This window comes from Harpia harpyja, chromosome 5 (assembly GCF_026419915.1).
Source record: "Harpia harpyja isolate bHarHar1 chromosome 5, bHarHar1 primary haplotype, whole genome shotgun sequence".
In the NCBI taxonomy this organism is placed as follows: Eukaryota; Metazoa; Chordata; class Aves; order Accipitriformes; family Accipitridae; genus Harpia; species Harpia harpyja.
In genome coordinates, this window is record NC_068944.1 from 56,932,020 (window position 1) to 56,941,724 (window position 9,705).

Here is a 9,705-nt window from a genome sequence, read left to right on the forward strand (position 1 = left end):
GTAATAAGACAGTATTGAGACAGTTGGTTTCAAATATAATGATTCCAAGTTGAACTGTACCATTTCTGTCCTTTTTGAAGCTCTCCTGTTCTCGCTTTCTTCCTCTTCTTTACTGAGAAGTGCATCCTTTCAGCCAGCCTTTGTGTAGTAAGAACTAGCAGTCCTACGACTAGAGTTGCATTTCAAATGCAAATCTGTATTTCTGCTGTTGATGAGAAAAGACAGTCTGGAGAAGGTAGCCATTCCCACAGCGGGGCCGGGCCATTCTCACCCTGGGCTAGGGGCTGAAGGCCTGGGTTCAATCTTTGCTCTAACACCACTTTAAAGGGAACAACTCAGGTCCCTTCCTAATGCCCTAATGCTTCATTCTCTTCATCCATAAAACCAAGATATACGAGTGACACATATCACTTTGAGATTTATGAGTGAAAGTGGTATTAAAAAGATATTGTTGTTGCTGTTATTATTTATGATTATTCACACTTTTACATCTTCTTTCTCACCTGCAATGTGTTAGGCATTACCTCACATGAAACCCGTAACTGCATCTACCAAATGTAGTTTTTTGCCATCAAAGTTTTGCTTTAGGCAAAAAAAGGTGCCTCCTTATCTTACAGCTGCCTCAAATTCATGTAACAAGTGTCAACAGTTCTTCTAGCTATCTCTCTTGTTTTCAATGCATGCCTTATCTTAGGAAGGTGTTTCATATTGTATTTTCCAAATCCAGGGAATTCAGTGCAAGCTCACGTCTGTCTTCATTGTTTAACTGAAACACAGTCGATCCAGTTATTAATTCACCCAGGCAGAATACATGTGATTCAAAGGAATTTGACATGGAAGAATCTAGTACATTATTTAACTCAAGTCCAGAAGAGCCCAGTAAAAAGAGAGACCTTGAATATTTTCAGCTGCAGAATAAACAAAGGGCAAAATGATGCAGAGGATGGTGATGGAATTAACTGAAAGATGTTTATTGTGTTTCTGCGTTCCAGTTGTGAGAGGGAATAAAATGTACTCCTCCTCTGAACTTTGGAATACACTTGTAGAATAGGCTCAAAGATAACATATCCAAAATGCCACTGCTGGGTGATCACTTATCCTCGTAAATAAGGAGTAAGTGCTACAATAAACTCCGGTGCCTCCTGTGAGGTCATTTCATTCTGGTAAAGAAATGAGCATCCTTCCAACAAGCAATGTTTTACTGGGAGCAAATGGCCTGTCTGGACTCCCAAACTCTGCTATGAACATGCAGTAGCTCACCTTTAAAACAGTCCTTTACCTCACTTTGGCTAATACACAATGCTAAATCACTAGCCTGGCTGTGTTTCAGGTCTTCTTTTCATAGGAAAAATCAATATAGTGCTACGCAGCAGTAAAAAATCAGGTCTGAGATGACATGGCTTGCGACTGTTAGCAGGTTGGACTGTATGAATGTTTGTTTACCTGGACCTTGATGTTAAAATCCACCTCCTGCACATACACAGACTGCAACCTTAATATGCTTAAATTGTATCCCTAGGGTGTAATCCTATTCTATACATTCAATGGAAGCTTTGCAGCTGAGTTAGTCTGGCAAGATTTAACTTTATATTTCTTCAAACATAGCAAAGCCTTCTTCTAGACTCAACCACCATTTTCAAAAGCAGGCTTTGTTTCCACGTCTAAGACTTAACTACTGCCCAGTTCAGAGTACACTCATCACCTTAACTTTATCCCTAAGTTAGAGGAACCTCAACAGCCATGAGAAAACTCCCAGAATTTTAATGCTATACTGATGAAGACCATATAAGTACTTAAGAAAAGACATTAGACCAAGCAGCATTTTCATTTGAACATCAGCTTAAAACCAAGGCTTTTTCATAGAATCATAAAATTGTTTAGGTTGGAAAAGACCTTTAAGATCAAGTCCAACCATAAACCTAACATGGCCAAGTCCCACTAAATCATGTCCCTAAGTGACACATCTACACATCTTTTAAATACCTCCAGGGATGGTGACTCAACCACTTCCCTGGGCAGCCTGTTCCAGTGCTTGACAACCCTTGTGGTGAAGAAATTTTTCCTTATGTCCAATCTAAACCTCCCCTGGTGCAACGTGAGGCCATTTCCTGTCATCCTATCACTAGTTACTTGATAGAAGAGACCGGTACCCACCTCACTACAACCTCCTTTCAGGTAGTTGTAGAGAGTGATAAGGTCTCCCCTCAGCCTCCTTTTCTCCAGGCTAAACAACCCCAGATCCCTCAGCTGCTCCTCATAAGACTTGTGCTCCAGGCCCCTCACCAGCTTCGTTGCCCTTCTCTGGACACGCTCCAGCACCTCCATGTCTTTCCTGTAGTGAGGGGCCCAAAACTGAACACAGTACTCGAGGTGCGGCCTCACCAGTGCCCAGTACAGGGGAACAATCACCTCCCTGCTCCTGCTGGCCACGCTATTTCTGATACAGGCCAGGATGCCGTTGGCCTTCTTGGCCACCTGGGCACACTGCTGGCTCATATTCAGCCGGCTGTCAACCAGCACCCCCAGGTCTTATTCTGCCAGGCAGCTTTCCAGCCACTCTTCCCCAAGCCTGTAGCGCTGCATCGGGTTGTTGTAACTGAAGTGCAGGACCCAGAACTTGGCCTCGTTGAACCTCATACAATTGGCCTTGGCCCATCAATCCAGCCTGTCCAGATCCCTCTGTAGACCCTTCCTTTCCCTCAAGCAGATCAACACTCCCGCCCAACTTGGTGTCATCCACAAACTTACTGAGGGTGCACTTGATCCCCTCATCCAGATCATTGATAAAGATATTAAACAGAATGGGGCCCAACACCGAGCCCTGGGGAACACCACTTGTGACCCGCTGCCAACTGGATTTAACTCCATTCACCACCACTATTTTGGCTCATCCAGCCAGTTTTTCACCCAGCAAAGAGTATGCTTGTCCAAGCCGTGAGCAGCCAGTTTCTCCAGGAGAATGCTGTGCAAAACAGTGTCAAAGGCTTTACTAAAGTCTAGGTAGACAGCCTTTCCCTCATCCACTAAGCAGGTCACCTTGTCATAGAAGATCAGGTTAGTCAAGCAGGACCTGCCTCTCATAAACCCATGCTGACTGGGCCTGATTGCCTGCTTGTCCTGTACGTGCCACATGATGGCACTCAATATGATCTGCTCCATAACCTTCCCCAGCACCGAGGTCAGGCTGAGAGGCCTGTAGTTCCCCGGATCCTCCTTCCAGCTCTTCTTGTAGATGGGCATCACATTTGCTAACTTCCAATCAACCGGGACCTCCCCGGTTAGCCAAGACTGCTGATAAATGATGGAAAGTGGCTTGGTGAGCACTTCTGCCAGCTCCCTCAGCACCCTTGGGTGGATCCCACCCAGCCCCATAGACTTTTGTGTGTCTAACTGGTGTAGCAGGTTGCTAACAATTTCCCCTTGGATTATGGGGGCTTCATTCTGCTCCCCAGCCCTGTCTTCCAGCTCAGGGGACCAGGTACCCAGAGAACAACTGGTCCTACTGTTAAAGACTGAGGCAAAGAAGGCATTAAGTACCTCAGCCTTTTCCTCATCCTTTGTCACTGTGTTTCCCCCTGCATCCAATAAAGGATGGAGATTCTCCTTAGCCCTCCTTGTGTTGCTAATGTGTTTACAGAAACATGTTTTGTTGCCTTTTACGGCAGTAGCCAGATCAAGTTCTAGGTGGGCTTTGGCCCTTCTAATTTTCTCCCTGCATAACCTCACAACATCTGTGTAGTCCTCCTGAGTTGCCTGCCCTTTCTTCCAAAGGTCATAAACTCTCCTTTTTTTCCTGAGTTCCAGCCAAAGCTCTCTGTTCAGCCAGGACAGTCTTCTTCCCCGCTGCACTTCTTTAGTCCATCTGCCCATTGGTAAAAAACCCCACTGTGAGAAGAGAGGGAAGAATTTCCACCGTCACTTGGGGAATATACTCAAAGATCTAAATTTACCAGCAGGTAAATCACTGCCCTTTTGGCAAATTAAAAATAAAACAGGCAGTGATGTGTGAGTGTCACATAGTCCATGTGGTTGCCTTGGAGGTATGCTGGGCAAAATGAGATGTCAGCTCCTGGGAACCTCGAGTGAAATATTAGCTTTGCTGCATGTCTGTGAAGAGCCAGACATGTCATTGTTCATAGGCTGTGAGAAATGAGGGCAGAACTAGGAAGAACAAGATGAGCTGTACTAACATTGCCCTCTATCAGAAATTTTAAGTAAAGATAACATTTACATGATTTATGAGTTTTGTATTTGGCAGATATTTTTTATGTAGTTAGCATAAGAAACATATAACACCATACAAACCATAAACACTTACATAATTTTATTTATGTGAGGACATGATTCAGTGGAAGTGCTGCATGAAGCAGCTGTACAGCTCAGTGCTCTTGTACCTTCTGAGCCTCTCGCTCTCCCACCAGCTCTCTCCTTCCAAGTGCTGGCACATTTATAGCCACTGAGTAGGTCAGGTTAAAGAACTGATTCAACTGAAAAATAACGGGAGGGGGTGGAAAAAAGGTTGGTTTTCAGCCACGAGTCCACTGTGTGGCCGCAGACTGCTTATGCTGGTGCAGCACTGGGCAGAAAGGGAGGTAATGTGGTGTAGGACCAGCAGGCAAGGACACAGAAGGAAGATGATGACTTTGTAAGCTGGCTCTGATGTCAAAGAGTTTCTTATCAAACTAGGCACTAAAACCTTTTCTAATATAATGCTGTGATGGGGAAAATATTTGGCCAGGATTATAACTAAAGGATTTGAATGAGAGGAAACTGAGAATTTAGGATAATACAGTAAATTATTCAAATTGTTTTTTTAAAAATAATTTTTAAGGGAAAAATCTCTAGGATGGTTATATAGGAGTGAGACAGGGCTGTCGTTTTTCCTGTTAAAACCACTGTGGTAGTAGCCTGTATTATCTCTACTCTAGCCAGCAACTTCTGTGTTCAAAGGTGCCATCTACAAAGGCACAAGGGACATTCCGCTTAGTTAAATGAGTGCTTGCAGAGCTGGGTGCCAAGTTCTAACAGTTAGTACTTTATTGTCACTTGTATCTTCACAATTTTTCATAAAATGTAAGAAGTTGCCAATCCATTATTGCTATAACTGCTGTGATTATATATTGCTTCAATTTCTCAAAGTATACAGACATATAATTCATTTAAATACTATTCTATGATACTGAAATTACCTAAATGGAATTTTAATTCAATGAAGATTCACAGTTGGGTTCACGCATTTAGCTCCAGTGAAGTGACATCTGGCATCACTGGTGTCCACAGAGCTTATTCATGGCTGCTCCCACAGCTCCCAGAGCATCCAACCATTCTGCTGACAGACCCCCCCAGGCTCCGAGATTTCTTCCGCTGGACAACTTTGTAACTGTCTGAAATACTGTGCACCCTGAGAAGTTCTGCTGGCCTAGCCAGGCCAGCCGAGCTCTGCCGTAGACACAGGTGTGCTGGCCAAAGAAGACGTTATTTGAGAGTGGGACTAACACGAAGCCCGATGCAGCAGCGTGTGGATGGAAGTGCTGCGCAGCGATGGGGCTGAATGTGTCCCCGGGTACTGCTGACCGTACAAGGCTACAGCCTTCCCAGCCCCTTTGGATCAATCCAAGCCTGGAGCTAGAGCCCAACAAGAAGCCCCTGTCAGCTTATCTCTACAACAGAGCTCTATATCAGAGGCTCTGAAACACAGCACTGAGCTTCCCGGTGCCCCTGTCCATAAATCAGGTGCTCTCCCAAGTATCTCGGCTCTGAGTCCTGCATCGGTATGGTACTCAAGGACTCTCTGTCCTGCACCAAACAGGCAAGGCAGCGGTCACTGCTGTCTGGGTGGAGCACGTACTTAGTAAATGCTGTTCATAACTTCTCTCTGCTTGATTTGGAACAAGGCTTTGGATGTGGATTTCAAGTCCGTCAGGGTATAGCCTGCACCAAAGCTTTTTAGGCACGCTGGTTTAAGTCTTTCTGCACCTGTCCTGAACGTGCTGCCCACATTGTATAGAATAATTAAATGTTCATATGCATATATGCATATAAATGGGGACTTCAATGTCAATTGAGGTAATTCAGGAATCTTTTAAATTTTGTAAAATTCAAATTTATTATCCTCCTCGAGTCCTTGATCTGAAGCTGAAAGCCAGGGAGGCAGTTTTAAAACAGAGAAGCAGCTAGGGAAGAGACATTCTGTCTCCTTCACAAAGCTTGGCTGAAGAAAACATACCATTTCTGCTCTGGTTTGCAAACCTCTTTTTTCAAAGACTTAAATTTCAATCTTAAGGTTTGTGTCTCCCAGGCAACATCAAGAAAGATTAAAATGCAATGTGCTTTGATAGGTATCTTTTATTAAAATGCTTTCAAAAAGCCACCTCCAGGAAAAATAAAAGTAAATAACAAAGTAATACAATTTTATTTTCTCTCCACTTTCTTTGAATAACTTTGGGAAAACAGTAATATTTTTTCTCTCATTCTCCTACCAGCCAAACCAATGGAGGCTGGAGGATGGGGTCTTACACTGCAGTTTTCCCATTACACAGAACATCATGATCTTATCCCATTGTATTTCTTATTTTTCAGATATTTGAACCATGTGCAACTTGATACTGGGATATATGTGTAGCAAAATTATTTTTTTCTATCTTTTGATCTACAGATATTTTCAAGCTTTGGAAAATAAAGCTTTTCATTTTTAGGGCTTTACCCCTGCAAATTGTATAGAATCTTTATTTTAGCACCTTTATCACCAGAATAAAAAGTTCCACTGATACATTAATAAAACTGTGAGTAAAATTCTGATCATGATAAAACTGATGATAATACTCCCATTGTCTTCAGGAAGTCAGTTTTTCAGCTTTTGTTTGTATAGTATCTGAGGAACATGACCTCAGAGAATGCCAGAAAACAAGAGAAATCTATACCATCTCTGCCAATCTCTGTTCTATGTGTCATCTACATACCAAAGAAGAACATGTAGCTCTGCAGAGATCATTGCAGAAAATTTGGCTACAAATCAAAACAAAGAAATAGAAATAGAATGGGTGAATAATCAGAATTCAAATAAAAAACTGTATTTCCCTCAGAAATGCTCAGAGATGCAAGAGTCACTGCACTAAAATGAAAAGCTAAAATCCTTTCACCATGTTCATTTTGGAAACATTCGTCGTTGTGAGGGAATGTGGAATGGCAACCTCGACTCACAAATGAGAGGGCTTTCACGGGACGGAGTCCTTGGATGGCTTCTGACAGCAGCCTGCAATGGGCTTTTTGGCTGAGGCTCCTGCGCAGCAGGCGTGGATTCCCCAGCTGGGGACTTCCCATCGCTGCCTGGTGCAGCACACATGCTCTGGGTCATGCAAAGCCCTGTAGGAGTCTTCTAGCCCTCGGTAGCGTTACTTTCATTGGCAGCAGCTACTTCCATAACCCATCTCATGTGCTCTTATTTTCACTCTCCAAATCTAAAAGAGCAACCACTCTCCACAGCTGGTAAAAGACCAGGCCTAAGGACAACCTTGACCCGCTGCCGCCTCTTGCCTAACTCCTAGGTAAGCTTTCTCAACCCTTAGTGGTTTTATCTGCAAATATCTCTGTGCACGCCTGTGCACACTCAAGTCAGTCTGTGTTTAGCCTGTGCATGAGAGTTTCCTGAACAAAAATAAGTCATTCAGATATTCAGAGCTGAATACAGGCCTATGTGTAGACCTGATTTAAGGTCTTTTTTGACATAAATTTGGGTTGTGGGATGAGATTTGTATGCAACGATTTAAAGAGATAATTATTTTTCAAAAAATACAACGGAAAACAACTGAGGTCAAAAAGACCCATTACAGTCGTGTGTCCCCCCCTTCCAAATGAAACTTCAACAAATAATTTTCTCAAGCCATAAAAAAAAGTGTGTACTATTTCTTTCAGGCTTCTGAGTCTTCATAAAAATATCCCTGTCAGGCCAGATGGAGCAATGTTACAGGCAAGTACATTTATAAATATATTAGTGAACATATCTGTTTAATCTACCATATACCCACTCATATTATAGCAGCTGTGGTTTTAAATGTTACTCTTTACAGTATTCTCCTTGATACCATTTATAGGTACTGCACACCTGGCTCGCGTTTCTCACCAACAACTTGGTTAAAGACCATGTTGCAGCTCACTGTTACTGTGTGTTTATTCTGAGGGTGCTAATATCCCGATTACTTAATGTGTGGTAATTCTTTTTTCCTTTTTTGTTTTCTAGTGAAGAGTTACAGATTGCCTACAGGCCTGCTTTGTACATCCTTGATCTTAGTTAACCAAATGGCAAATATTGTCATAAACCCAACCACATTAGGCAGTGGCCTTTAAGTGGCAGATGATAGGTCCTTGTTTTCAGAATCCCCTCCTGCGGTTTTACAAGCATGTTGTCATCATGCAGGTTAGAAATGCTTGCTATTCTTCTGTTAAGTACTGATTTTATAGTATCATTTACTAACTATTCTGTTTATTTATAGAGGTTAATGCCAAGTTTCCGTCTGACAGCTTGGAGCTATGGATCACTCAAAAAACCCCTTATCTTGTTCCAAAAATAACATAGATAATGACTTGCATTTGCTAGTTAGTGTTGACATATGGCAATATTGCCATATTTTGAGGAAATGGCTTGCAATAATAATGTGTCTGTTGTGAAGTTTTATAAGAATTTTCACTGAAAACTGACTGAATGTTAATAATTCAGCTATTAAGAAATTATTCTTCCAGGAATTTGTAATGCAGGTATTTAAAAATAAGTGTGCCCACACTTAAGGTAGACAAGTTTCTGTTTTACTAAGTTATTTTAGAGTATGCTTTTATATTGATATGAGAAACGTCTCTCTAACAAAATTGTACCAGCAGGAACATGTAAAGAGCATTATAAATGGCTGTGGGCAGTTCAGTAATGGGAACATTTTCAGAAGCCTCTGGTGGTTGAAGAACAACATAAATGGCTGAAGGAAGACTGACCTGCCACATTAGGGGTTGTTTAACAACATTCACACTTCGAACTTGACTAAGCAGAGTTTGGAGCTGCTAGATCTATAAATACTTACAGGGGAGAACACCGTTGGACTAGAGGCCTGGAGTTGCTCCCAGGGACATGCAGCCACATCCTTTGCTGGGCTGGAACCATGTGAAGTCACCTTTTTGGTCTCTGTGATCGCATTTGTGCCTCCTCTATGCTGCAGTTCCCCACTAGCAACCCACAGCTATAGGGGACAGCTATAGGATGGCCTCAACTCTTGCCTACTTGAAAAAAAGAAGAAAAATAGGAACAAATCGTTTGGTTCACCAAAACCAGCAAACCAAAGTAGTTTACTTTTTGTATATAGTTCCTGCTTTCTCCAGACAGTATTGTGAATTAAGATGATAAGCAGTTTCACACAATAAAAGGAATTGACTTTGCTATTAATACAGCAATTTACAACCTGCTGTTTTTCACTTAGCAGTTACTGTGCGAGGTAAGAAAAATGGGTTTTGGTGCCAAAATAAAACTGCAACAGTTTCTTTCCAAGGCCATCTTTCCCCACGCTTCACCTGCATACATATTGTCTTCTTGCCCAAGTCCTTCACTGCAGATCAATAGCAGCAAAGCATTTAAGGACACATATACTGATAGTTTTGATCACTGAACTACCATTGCCTTTTCCAAGACTGTGTTTTCCAAGAGCTGATCTGAGGAAAATTAGCTGA